This window comes from Lonchura striata, chromosome 4 (assembly GCF_050655825.1).
Source record: "Lonchura striata isolate lonStrDom1 chromosome 4, ASM5065582v1, whole genome shotgun sequence".
In the NCBI taxonomy this organism is placed as follows: Eukaryota; Metazoa; Chordata; class Aves; order Passeriformes; family Estrildidae; genus Lonchura; species Lonchura striata.
This window is the reverse complement of record NC_140706.1, coordinates 71,399,143-71,411,589: the sequence shown is the minus strand read 5'-3', so window position 1 is coordinate 71,411,589 and position 12,447 is coordinate 71,399,143. Positions and strand designations below refer to the sequence as shown.

Below are 12,447 nucleotides of genomic sequence, written 5' to 3'. Positions count from 1 at the left end.
GGCAGGCTGCGCTGGGCTGTGTTGTTGGGTGTTGGTGGGTGTGAAGCCGGTGATCTCTTGCTTGTGCAACACTGGGTTATCCTGTAGGGATTATGCTCGCCGTGCCGGGTCTGTGCAGGTAGCCTGTGGCTACCTTCTGCCACCTTCTCAGGTGACCTAAGTGCTCATTGTTGGCAGTGCTACAGGGCTGTCTTTGCCCAGCCCTCAGTCCAGGTCATTCAGCAGTTAAGATGAGTTTGGTTGGTGTAAAGTTTTCCCTGCTCCTTCTGGACCCTCAGCATGGAACTAGAAGAGGATAGTTGGTCATTCCCAGTTAACTGGGTTAACTCACAGGGTCCTCATTAGCTGCTCTTCAGCTTTTCACTTCCTCTCTCCTTCTCCTGTAATCCGGTTGTGACACAGGAACCTGTTCTGCTGGGTAACTGGTGACAGCTAATGGCAATCCCAGCCACAGCCTCGTTGTTACACAGCTTTTCCCAGTGGTAACATGCGGCAAAAATCGATTCTTGGAGCCTCCTTCCATTCATGCTGTGACCCAGTTAGAATATGTGGTGACACATCCTTTTTCCCCCTCAGGCTTCCCTGCCTGTCTGTGAACTACTCTGTCCCATCCCTGTTTATCCTCCAGAAACTTTTCCTGGACTCCCGGAGAGGCTCAGCCCAGAGGCCTGGCCTCCAAACACTGACCTTTCTGCTCTTCTGCTCCACTTGGCAGGAAAATCCCAAAATGGGACCTGAGCAGCCCCTGGAACTGCAGATGCATCCTTCTGCTGCTCTTGCAGAAGGTTGCAGTTGCAGTAAGAGCAGCAGCCTGGGGATTATCATGCCTTACACTTTTGGGTCAGACACATCTAACAGGAACAGTCCACTTCCAGGCCTGTGCAGGATTTGTTTGGAGTTTTTTATCTGTTTGACTTTTAGCTGACTGTCCTGATCTGGCTTGGGCTTTCTCCACCTATCCTGTTGCTCATCTGACTCCAGCCCACAGCAGCCCTTCCAGCACCCGTGTTTTTCTCACTCCTGCACAGAGTTGAGAAATTGCAGAGCTTAGGGCCACATACCAGCCTGCCACCTCAACAGCTTGTGCTGGCTGGATGGAGATTGCCAGTCCAGCAACCACACAGCTGGGTCCAGGGGACACACCCCAAATAATTTGTCTCTGAGAATGAACCTCCCTCATTCTTTCCATGGTTTCTGCTGGCACCACCTCTGTCCCTCTGCTGCAGCTCTTCCTCACCTGCACCACCCACTGTCAGAGTCACCTTTGGCTGCCTCTTTCCTGCGGTGAGAGCACCCGTGGTGTGTCTCCCAGGTGGCCCTGCCAAAGCCTTCCTCACACAATGGCTTTGCTTGCTGCATGAGTATTACAGGCCAGGGCAGTTTTTCTCTGCCCATGACAAACTCATTCACTGCAGAGGGAGTGTGTTTGTGTGGGGGAAAGGGACTAGAGACTGGTGCTGGAGAAACACACCTGATGACGTGTCATCATGCAGGTGGGTGACAGGTGGTCATTAGCCTGTCCTCAAGACCACCAGCAAGTCACTGTCTAGGGTTTCTGCCTGGGACACTTGTGCTGGCAGCTCTCTGGAGGACCGAGCAGCCACAGCTCCCATAGCTGCAGGGGTGCTCTGACTGACATCTCCCATCCTTTTCAACCCTGTCTCATCCCAGATTTGCCCTCTTGGTAACCCTGCCCTGGGATTCTTGCCCTCAGGTCTGTGTATTTTATCAGAAACTCATTCCAGCCTCCTGGGATACAGGCAAAGGCCAGCTGATGCTTGTTTTCAGGCCTGGGGCTGTCTGACCTAGAAAGCAACAGCAACAACTCCTTCCTGGTGTCCCGTGGAAGGATTGTGCTCATGTGAAGTCTCACTGTAAACCCTCCAAAATGCTCTGGCTTTGTGCAGACATCACCGGTGGTGTTTCCCCTGGTCACCACATGGCTGACTTGTTTTAAGAGGACATTAGAAGAGAGACCTTTCCAAAAGTAGCCGCCAGCCACAGAACTGCAAAGAGATTAGAGTGTGAGTCCTCACAGTAACATAAGCCAGCCACCACCTCATCACTTCTTGAGGAACAAACCCTTTCAGCGCCTGCGCCGTGCCCAAGCACCAAAGCTGGAACTGCCATTTGCACGGTGTCCCTGGCTGCCCGGGTGTTTAAAAGCAGCTCCCTGCAGTACACGGTGCAGCTGCAGCCAGCTCCAGAGCCGAGCCTGCTGCCTGCAAAGGCCGCTGCCTTCGCGTGCCTCGCCGGCTTGGGCAATCGCAGCACTTTGGGAGTCACAAGTTCCCCGCAGCGGCTTTCCTCGGAGTGCGTCAGCCGCGGAGCTCAGGAAGCCTCGGTGACTGTCCCGGTTACATCACAGAGGCGGAGGACGTTTGGACAACTGTCCCTGCTGAGGCAAGCCTCGGATTGCACAGCGCATCTGGCACCTCATCCCGGGGCTGCTCGTGAGAAGGGCAGGGATGGAGCCCAGGGAGGAGAGAGGAGCTTAAGTGGGCTGGAAAGACTCACAGGTCATGTACTCATCGCATATCTGACCTGGGTCAGTAGCAGTCATCCTTTGTGTCTATGCTGAAGAAAGGATGGGTGGATAGACCAATGAACAGATGGAAGAAGGGAAGAAAGGATGGACGTAAGAAAGGGTAGATGGAAGGTGTTTCATCAGTAAATGTAGAACTTTAGTCTTGCACAAATAGACATCATTATTTTAATAAAGCCGGTGCCAAACCTAAATTACCCCAACACTCCCATGATATAATCCCATCCTACATGATTAAAAGATTTCCCAGCAAACTTGGAGATTAAGAAAACTGATCAAAAAATATTGAGAAATCTCTGTGCCCTACCTTATGCTTCTGACCCAGTCACCAGAGGGATTCAGCCTCTTGATAGGAAAATCCAGTTGGAATTTAGGAGATGACATACAGTAGTGAACAGGCACAATTTGGAACCACCGTTTGGCCATGGACATTTGTTCCCAATGGTCCCGTGACAGTGGCTTTTCTGGTCTGGTTTGTTGGGCTGGTTATTGATGCCCTTCATTACAATGGGAAACTGAGGAAGTTGGAAAAGCTGCATGAAGATTAAGAGAGGTCAGTTCAGCTGCCTCTCCCAGAGCTGCTGTCATTTGTGCAGTACAGGGAAATGGAGGTTAATTTTAGGAGAGAAAGCTGGCTGTTGGGAGTGGATATCCATCTGGATACACACAACAACAGGGGAATAAGCCTTCAGGTCACTGCTGAGAGGAGGACGATGGAAACCTGACTGAGAAATTGTAATAAGCGGACAGAAAATCAGAGAGTAGAGTTTCAGTGAGAGCAAGAAAGGATGGTAAGGGTTTTGACAGCAAAAAGGATACAGAAGCAAAGTCTGGAGGAAACAGGACTCAGTACCTCACAAAATCAGAACACCTGCAACCTCCCAAACACATGGACTTCACTCATGGTCAGCTCACCCAGCCCCGGTGAATGCTCACCAGGAGAAGAGGAGCATTTAAAGAGAGAAGGGCAAATATCAGAAATCAGACTTGTAATCAGACTCAGGGTTGTTTCTTCTCCAAGCACCTTCACCTATTTATTTAGATTTCCTTTCTGCTGTGATAACTGAGCTGGGGTATTTCATTTCAGCTGCTTCATCACTGGTGAAAGTTTGTTGGATTTTTTCCAACTCACCCAGGTTGTTTTGTTTCAGTGAATTCGTATCAAACAGACGAGAAAAAAAAAAAAAAAAAAAAAAAAAATCCGTCCATCAGCTGGTATTCCTGACAGGTTCGGCGTCCCGTGCCATTCCTAGCGCTGTTTTCGTTCCCATCTAGTGGCTACCTGGAAGATTACACTCCCGGATCCCCAGGTCTTGGCGGGAGTGTCATCCCGTGCTGTCACCGTGGGGCCGTCAGAGTGGGAGCACAGCCTCCCTGCCTTTATGGCAGGCAGGCCATGGGGAGTTAGCTGGGAAATTTCCTGGACAAAAGCAGTGTTTTATGCTCATTCTAAAAAAGGCAGAGAACGTTCTGAGCTTAGGAATGTTGATACTTTTGTGTGCATCCAAAAGAAAGGTGGAAATTATGGCTCTCAGCATTTTCTTCATGCAAAATTTGGAGCACCACCATCCCCAGCATGGATAAAATAATCATGCTTTTGACATAATGCCCTGTTTTTGATTAGAAATAGAAGCTGGAAAACCAGACTTCCCAAAGGGGCAGATGCATGGCCTTGGTCAGTGCTGATCTTAAATGCAGTTTCTCTGGAAGGTTCTCACCTGTTCTTGGAGTGATCAATCACTAATGGAAGACTCAGTTTCTGATATTTATGGCAAAGTTTTCCTGTCTTTGCAAACCCAAGGTGAGCATCAGCTGTCTCAGAGCTGTGCAGCCACAGGGAGCGTTTGTCAGCCTCATCCCTCACCTCTGCGGGAATCCTGAGCTCAGCCTGCCTTTGGCAGAGGCTGGAAGCCGTGCCAAGCTCTGTGATGGATTTTATTCACCCCAAAGCCGCCCTTCCTGTAAATTCATCACCTTCCAAACGAGCTGCTCAGGCTCACGGTCTGAGAATGCAAGAGTCACCGTGCCCTCGTGGGGTTTTGGCAGTGAGCTCAGCCCTGAGGTGCTGAGCCCCCCGATGGACACCCGGGATCTCTGGTTGCCACGGCGGTAATGTGGCAGCCGTGGGTGACCAGGAAATGCACTTTGTGTCTCTGCTGGCATGGGCTTCAGACCCGTGTCCAGAGGGCTGTCTCGTGGCCTCCCATCTCTGATGCTGTCTGTGTCCTGTGCAGGTTTCTGCCCGTGGTACAGCGTGGAGTCACCATTTCCAGCAGCAGAGGTCAGGGGCTGGGGAGAGGCTGCCTTTGTGCCCCGCTTGCCACTCCAGAGGTCTGGGATGGCCGGGTGGGGGCCGGCCAGTCTGGCAGTGCCACAGAGCACAGCACCAGTGAGGTGGGTACGTGCCACCTGACAGCCAGAGCCAACAGACACGTTCCACCGGGCTGAGAAACCTCCAAGAGCCAGGACTGGGCTCTGGGGAAGGGCTGCAGGGACGAGAGCAGGAGAGCCCAGGGCTATGGGCACAGGCACGCTGGGAGGAAAAGGACCCTGTGCTCAGCAGTGGGGCTAGGACAGAGCCAGCATGAAAATCCCTTTCGTGGAGGCATTTTAAGGGTTGGGCACAAGGCTGCTTTTTGCAGGCCTTGCAGTCTCAGCTCTCCTCCTCTCCGTTTCTTCCAAAACAAAGTGTTTACTTTCTCTGTGGCTTCATGTGTAGAGCCTAGCACCTGTGAAATGAAGAATTTGGCATTTGCAGGGGTCTGGATACTTGAAATGTGATTCTAATATTGTCACTGTAGGACCACTTCTGAATTTTCATACATTCTTATGCATTTTTTTCAGTTCAGCTCCTTTTAAGTGTTTTCCATTTTATTTGCCACCACTCTGCTAATGGGAGGGAAAAATGCCTGTCTAACTGCAATGCTTAGTGGCCTGCATCATGCATGTTAGGATAAAATGTCTTTAAATACTAAAATAATTTAAGTGTAGTCAAACACCATTGAGTTTTATTCCTCTTTTTACACAGAAACATATTAGTCCCAGGCAACTTGAGCTCTCAGCCCTGCACTTGCCACCTCCAGGTTTCTCCCTCCCTGTTGAAGCAGACCTCTGCTCCTGATGAAACATCCTGGGTGAAGCCTACAAGGAGAAGACATGGTACAGTGGTGATGTTGAGGGGCATTTTAGGAGTGGTGAGACAGCTCTGATAGTGGGATATGTGAGTGCACCTCAGAGCAGAGACTGGGCTTTGCTCCAGAGAGGCAGAATGTGCCTCCCCACAGTTGGGCTTGGGCGGACCCAAACATGCCAGGCTGGCATCGTGGCGTGCCAGTGTAAACTGGGTCCTGTCCAAGGCCTTCAAGAACAGGGTTTTTCCTACGTGAAGGCAAACCCACCTATAGGAGGAAATGAGCCTGTGCCTAGGAAAGCTCCTTGGCAGCATGAGTGTGCAATCTTTATGCAAATAGCCCTTACTCACGAGGTGTCTCAGCAGCCCTGTCCTGGGAACACGCTGGCCCCACGCTGCCGGGACACACGGGACACACAGGCGAGGGGGGCACCGGGTGACGTGGGGAAGGGGGGACACCAGGCACTCTACCTGCTCAGGTTCCTCTGAGGGAGGGAAGCAGCTTCCAAAGCCCTCACTGACCCCAGCTTCAGCACGCTGACATGAACGCTCCAGCTGCCAGGACTGACTGATTCCAGCAGCACCTTTCTAGTTTGCCAAATTTCATGCCCCTTTGCTGGCACCCTGGCACGGTTCAAGGCAGCCAGAGTCACGAGGGCACAGCACTGGTAGTCAAAGGTAGGCACCACCAGCAAACAATGGGATTTCCAAGGGAGCATAACTAGCATGCCTGTGAAATGGAGTGTTCTCCTGAGCTTCTTTGCTTGCTCATGGCCTGTGAAAAAAATCAAAATCCAGAGAGATCTACGTAATCATTGTTGTGCGTAGGAAGCCTTGCCTGGGCTTTGTGCTAGGGAAAAAACTTAGCTATGGCAAAGGTGAGAGGAAAGGAGTTGCTAATTGCTGTAGGCTTCTCCTGTGATTCATTCTTTCTCCACATACCAAATGATTTCAAATAGGTGAAGAAAATTCACCACCTGATGCACCTATTGTGAAGGCACTAGGAAGATCTCAAAGCAAAAGGCTATGACAGAAGCTGCACTTCCAGGAGAAAATTCCCAAACAATCCTCACATGTCCTTTATTTCTCTGCTGCTCTGGACACAACTGGAAATAATGTGCAAGTCTCTGTCATGTGCTCCCAGTCCTAATGGGAGGTTGCATTCCTCAAAACAAGCAGTACTGTATAATTTGCTCACAGGATCTGTGCTCTCAAATGAGCTGTGATAAACATCTCCCAGGTGACTTCATACCCCATTCCCCAAGGTGAGGAAAGGGACATAAACTCAGTCAGAATCCCTGCTGCAGCTCCCATCAGCACCAACACGCTTGAGGTTAGCCAGACCTCTGTGGCCAAGACCCTTAAAGGTAGGCCCAGATTGTTGCCAAAATGCCATACAGTGGTATTTTGATTTGGGGAGGCTTCTCTTAATTTAAAGATTTCTGCTCTGGCTCTTTTTCAGCTCAGTCTCTAAGACACTAGGGCAAAACCATCTCTGTTTTCCAAGTATAGGCATCATTTTTCCAGCAGCCACCCTGCTCACATAACTACACGTGGTCTCCAAGTCAGTGCATCCTGGGATTGAGCTGGCAGATCTCCAAACTCAATGAACAATAGTCACACAGCTTCTGCTACCTTGAGCATGCTTCACATTTTAACTTTTTTCCCTCTTCTCTTTAGAATGAGGACCTCTTGAGCCCTTGCAGAATGATCCAGTGGCTCCATACATCTCTGGGAAGTGATGGAGCTGGGTGCTCTCCTCTGCCAGGCACTGTTGTGGGCTGCAAGATGGAGATGCTAGAGAGATGACTGTATGATTTTGCTGATCTAACAATGGTGTGGTAAGCTGAATATGTAAAATAATGTGCACTGCAGGTGAAGCACTATCATTCTGAAGGTAAATGTTGCCAGGTAAATGAGTGTCAGGCACTGGCTACAGCAGCTGAGCCTTTGTGTCCTTAGAGATTCCTATCTAAAGCATCTTCTCCCTTCTGTCCAGTGGTGTCAGCAGGGTGGCTTTCCACTGGGGTACCACTGGGGAGCCTGGCTTGGGCTGCACATGGGGATAGCCATGAGCTTGCCCTCTTCAGAGCGTCCTGAGAGAACTTCTTGCTAATTGCCTCAGGGAAATGGAAGAAAGGTCAGCAATTTTCAGTTCAGCATGGCAGGATGTGGTATTTTAGAGAAGAAGATTGTTAGCTGAGGGGCAGCTCCTCATTCTAGTGTAAATCCAGTATTGCTTCACCCACGTCCTGGCTTCAGGCCCTTAAAATTACTGCTGGGGTCAGGATGCGCCCCCGAGCATTTGCAGGTTGAGCCATTGCACAAAAATGAGTGGGTGAGTGCTGGAGGATGTGTTTGGTCAAAGGAGAGCTGCTCAGTGCATGCTGTGTGAAAAATGGAGCCTCTGAAGCCCAGGACAGGCAACTTCCCAGAAGTCTTCCTAGCAGGCAGCAGGGTGGCTGTCCTGGGCAGGCTTGCAGCACGTTTACCCCATCCCTGAAGCAAAACCAAGCTGGGCATGTCCTGCTGAACTCTGCCTAGTGCCAGCGAGACGCAGCAACTGGAGCCACATGGCACAGGGTGCTTTGCAAATGATCAGGCTGAGTTCCCCACTGCCTGCCATTCAGGAAAGCCTGTGGAAAGCAAGTGTAAAGTCCCACTGCTGTCATTTGGTAGCATCGCATTCCTTAGCACTGCTGTGTGTTTCATCAGATTAAGCAGGGGTACTCTGGGTCCCAGGAGTTGATGTTGTCTGAGAAGGTACCCCTTAGATTTTCAGGAGGGACTTTTTCCATTTGTATTGCTATAAGTGACAGAAAATTTTACGAAATCTTGTCATCACAGGGCCAGCAGATTCTGTTCCTTTTGTTTTTTCTCCTTAGACATGCTCCAAAAGACATGCTCAGATGTGGAATGTTGGAAAATACAGAGCAGTGGGCAGACTTTCCTGGGAGAACAGTGCATAAATTCTTCCCTTTCTGGACATGTTTTACTCAGGCAACCCCTGCTTCATTTAAGTCTCCAGGAAAGGAGCGGAGCACAGGGAGAAGTCACCGTCTTAGCAAAATGGTTCTTTGCTGAGGGCTTTCTCGGCAGGGAAGCACAGCCACCTCAACACCTGCAGGCCAACAAACTCTACCAATATCCAGAAAAGCAATATCCAGGCCTTTCCCTTCCTTCCTCCCCTACACCCTGGCTGTGTACTTGCATGCTCTTTATTACAGCAATCTTGATTTACATCAGCAGGAATAGGAGTCACACATGCCTCACTTCAAAGCTCCCTCCCTGCCTGTGAGGGAGCTGCTGATAGCAGCAGATAGGGGTGTCTGCAGCTCACAAGTGAAGTGAAAGTCTGGTGAGCTGCCCAGACAGACACCACTCCGGTTTGAGTCATTACCCTTTTCCACCTGTTCTCAGCTGGATGGATGAGAAAGGATAACTCATGTTCAAACACCAGGTCAGCTGTGCCTGCCCTTGCAAAATAAACATTTGATGTCAGTGAAGAACATGAATGGGATGGTATTTCCGGTACTTCCTTTCCCTTCACGCATTTCTCGGGGGTTTTATCAAAAGTAAAGAGAGTGAATAAGATCCCAGTAGGCACTCAGACTCTGCTGGAAGCAATGATGTCCTAGTGCGCTCCACCAAGGCCTGGCAGCTGTCAGCATGGGTGGCACAGCTCCTCCACAAATCCATGCCTATGCCCCGGATGATCACAGCACAGCTGGGAAGTGATGGCTGTGAGCTGGCCACCCCCGTTCCACAAACATGGACCTGAGGGGCAAGAAGATATCAAGTATGTCACCTGCACTGGGTGCTGCCAGGTGCTGCCTGAGCCCAGTCTGTGCTGAAGGTTTTCAAAATGATGGTCAAGGCCCAGGGAGGACTAGCCAGGCTCCTGAGCCCATCTCGTCTCACTTCACTGCCAGCCTATGGAGAACCAGGTCTGGCTCAGGGCAGGTGCCAAGAGCTGTGCCTGAGCACACAGCCCTCTGCACAGGTTCCCCACTCATCTGTAAGCTGCACCCGTTTGATCTCGCCAGCCTTTGGGGCAGCTCCCTGTTCCCAGGGACCAACCTCATGGAAGAGCCGAAACAAGGACTCTCTGAGCAGCAGCTCCAGCCTGGGTGTCCTGCCAGAAAACCCCGGGTGCTGCCGGGAGCGAGCGGTGGCTCAGTAGGTGGCACTCTGCATCCACAGGGAGCCAGCACCTTCCCAAAGGTGAGCCCTGCCCTTGCAGCCCCAGCAACCGCAAGGCCCCGCTGCAGTGGGGCAGCCCAGGGGGCTGAGCCTGGCAGCCCCCCTCAAGGCTTCTCCTCCTTGCACCACGTCTGGGGTTACCCTCTGGAAGTTCATCCTGGGAACAGAATCCAAATGTCCTTCCAGTCCTGGAAGAGGGCAACGGCTAAGGTTAGTGCCTTTTCCCTCACAGCACACAGAAGAACTGGGGCTTGTGGCAGATCCCACTCAGAATGTCCTGAAATGTGCGGTATCTGCAGGGTGTTCTCTCCAAGAAACAGCCAAGCAGGGCTTGGCCAGGAGGCTGCCATTTGGGAAGAGCTCCCCTGATGTCCTACTGGAACCTCTCCATGGATAACTGGGTACCCATCACCATCTGGCTGAACTTTCTGGACTTTGGGGAGTTGTGCTGGTTGACACCAGGCCGCCCTTTCTTCTTCAAGCTCACAGAGAGGACTAGCAAGAGGAAGTTGATGAAATGACAACTTCAAAGCATGGCAAGCCAAACTCCTCACTGCTGGCAGTCAGTGAGATGAAGCTATCAGCTGGAGACTGGAGAGGAGAGGGCACACGGTGAGTCAGCTGCTGGATATGCTGTGTTTGGTCTCCAAACAGTGCAGGTAACACGGGCAATTGCACTTGGGACATGCAACCTTTCCCCCGCTAAGCCTCTTCCAATTGCTCAGCAGTTTGCTAAGCGCGGCAAACGGGACTGGAATGTTCAGTGCTCAGTATATTTCTCAGACTGGGCTTAAAAAAATGAAAATGTTTCCTGTGAATCTCTGATATAAAAAAATGGGAGAAATATTTTGTTTTAATAGCTGAAGAAAAGAAAATTTGTGGGGGAAGCTGTGGTGCCTGGCTGAGGAAGCCAGGCTTGAGCACAGCAGGAAGAGGGAGGAAGAGAGGGAGGATTCCTGGCTGACAAACCTTGCTTTAGCCGGTCTTAAATCACCAGCCTCATGTTTCAGTAGAAGAGACCCCAAACTCCAAAGTCTCTGCCTCTGGAGAAACTCCCCTCACATGCAAATTATCTCTGTGAACTCCAAGCACTGAGACTTACAGAGGTCTTGCAGGAAGGGAAATTCCAGTCCAAGGGGGAAAGGAGGAACCGTGTGAATCCCCTGACTATCTCCCAAATAGCCCAGGAGCTGCTTGTTGACTGCCTGCAGAGCTCTCTGACATGGGGTTGCAGTGATGAGCAGGATTTGCCTTTTCTCTGCTGTACCTCTGAGGACAGGCAACAAAGGGGAAACACGACAAAAACCCCAGAAGTAAAGCTGTCAGCTCATGCCAGCGGTTTCAGACAGTTTCCATTGTGCAAAAGGGCAGTCAAACGTTTGCTGGAGCTGTCTGGGTCATCTTAACAACTGAGTGACTGATTCAGCATCTTCTTTTCCAGACCTCTTCAGCATTGCCTCTCAGAATTGGCGTGACATGGCAAAGGCACCAGGAACCACATATCGTGTGTGTGCCCGTGGAAGAAAGGAGAAGGTTCAATGACTGAACCACTTGGATCTCTGCCACCTCGAGCAAAGGCTACATCAGCTTCCTGAGCTGTGAGTAACATTATGTCCTCTCTCAGTTAAAAGGTCCAGATCCTGCTTTCCCAAGGCAGAATTGCTGCCTGCTGCCCTCCCAGCCTGCTGTGCCATGGGGCCGAAGCAGGGGGTACCAGTGCCTTCATCCTTGACTCCCTGGGCTTCTCTGGGTTCCTATGCTAGACCAGCACATTACAACCTGCTGCCCCAGTTCTTCTCCCCTCAAAGCAGCAGTTCCTTCTACAACTACCTGAAAGGAGGTAGTAGCGATGGAGTAGTAGTGGAGCACCCGGTCTCTTCTGCTGTGCCTGTAGTGAGAGTACTAAAAGAAGTGGCCTTAAGAGAGACCGGATTGGATACTAGAAGAATGTTTTCACCGTTTGGGTGCTCAGGCACTGGAATTGTTCACCCAAGGAGGTGATGGACTCGCCATCCCTGGAGGTGTTCAAGAAGCATCTGGATCTGGCACCGGGCAATGTGGTTCAGTGGTTTGGGGGTTACAGTGGCAGTGCTGGGTTGATGGTTGGACTTGGTGGTGTTACAGGTCCCTTCCAACCTTGGTAGTTTGGGAATCTTTCAGCAGGTGTGCTTCCCGCTTCTTCACAGGGAAGGTGCCAAGAGCTGTGCCTGAGCACACAGCCCCTTGCACAGGCTCCCCGCTCATCTGTAAGCTGCACCCGTTTGGTCTCGCCAGCCTTTGGGGCAGCTCCCTGTTCCCTGGGACCAGCCTCATGGAAGAGGTTCTTCACACAGCAGCTCCGGGGAGTGCACCTCGGGGCAGGTGTGCTATGGGCAGCTGTGCGCGGCAGTGCCCCCGAGGAGCACATCTGACCCTGCCCGCTGGGTGGGTGCTGCCGCTTACTCAGCCCTTACTCATGAGCCGCTCCGGGAGACGCAACCAGCGAGGCGAGGGGGGTTCATTCCCGGGTTTATCGCTGGAAAACACTTCTCGGGGAGATGCGGGGAGAGCAAGGAGCACGGAGCCAGCC

The 12,447-nt window shown here is 51.4% G+C and overlaps 1 long non-coding RNA gene across 2 annotated transcripts; it reads left to right on the top strand.

Annotated features, from left to right (window-relative positions):
- Positions 1-781: 781 nt before the first annotated feature.
- Positions 782-11,724, top strand: LOC146767720 (uncharacterized). Of its 2 annotated transcripts, XR_014954955.1 has the most exons (4): positions 782-6,353; positions 7,356-7,516; positions 8,561-10,490; positions 11,320-11,724. It is a non-coding gene; the product is annotated as an uncharacterized LOC146767720 (long non-coding RNA). The 2 variants fall into 2 exon arrangements; XR_014954954.1 differs by having other exon boundaries at positions 7,356-10,490.
- The last annotated feature ends 723 nt before the right edge of the window (positions 11,725-12,447 follow it).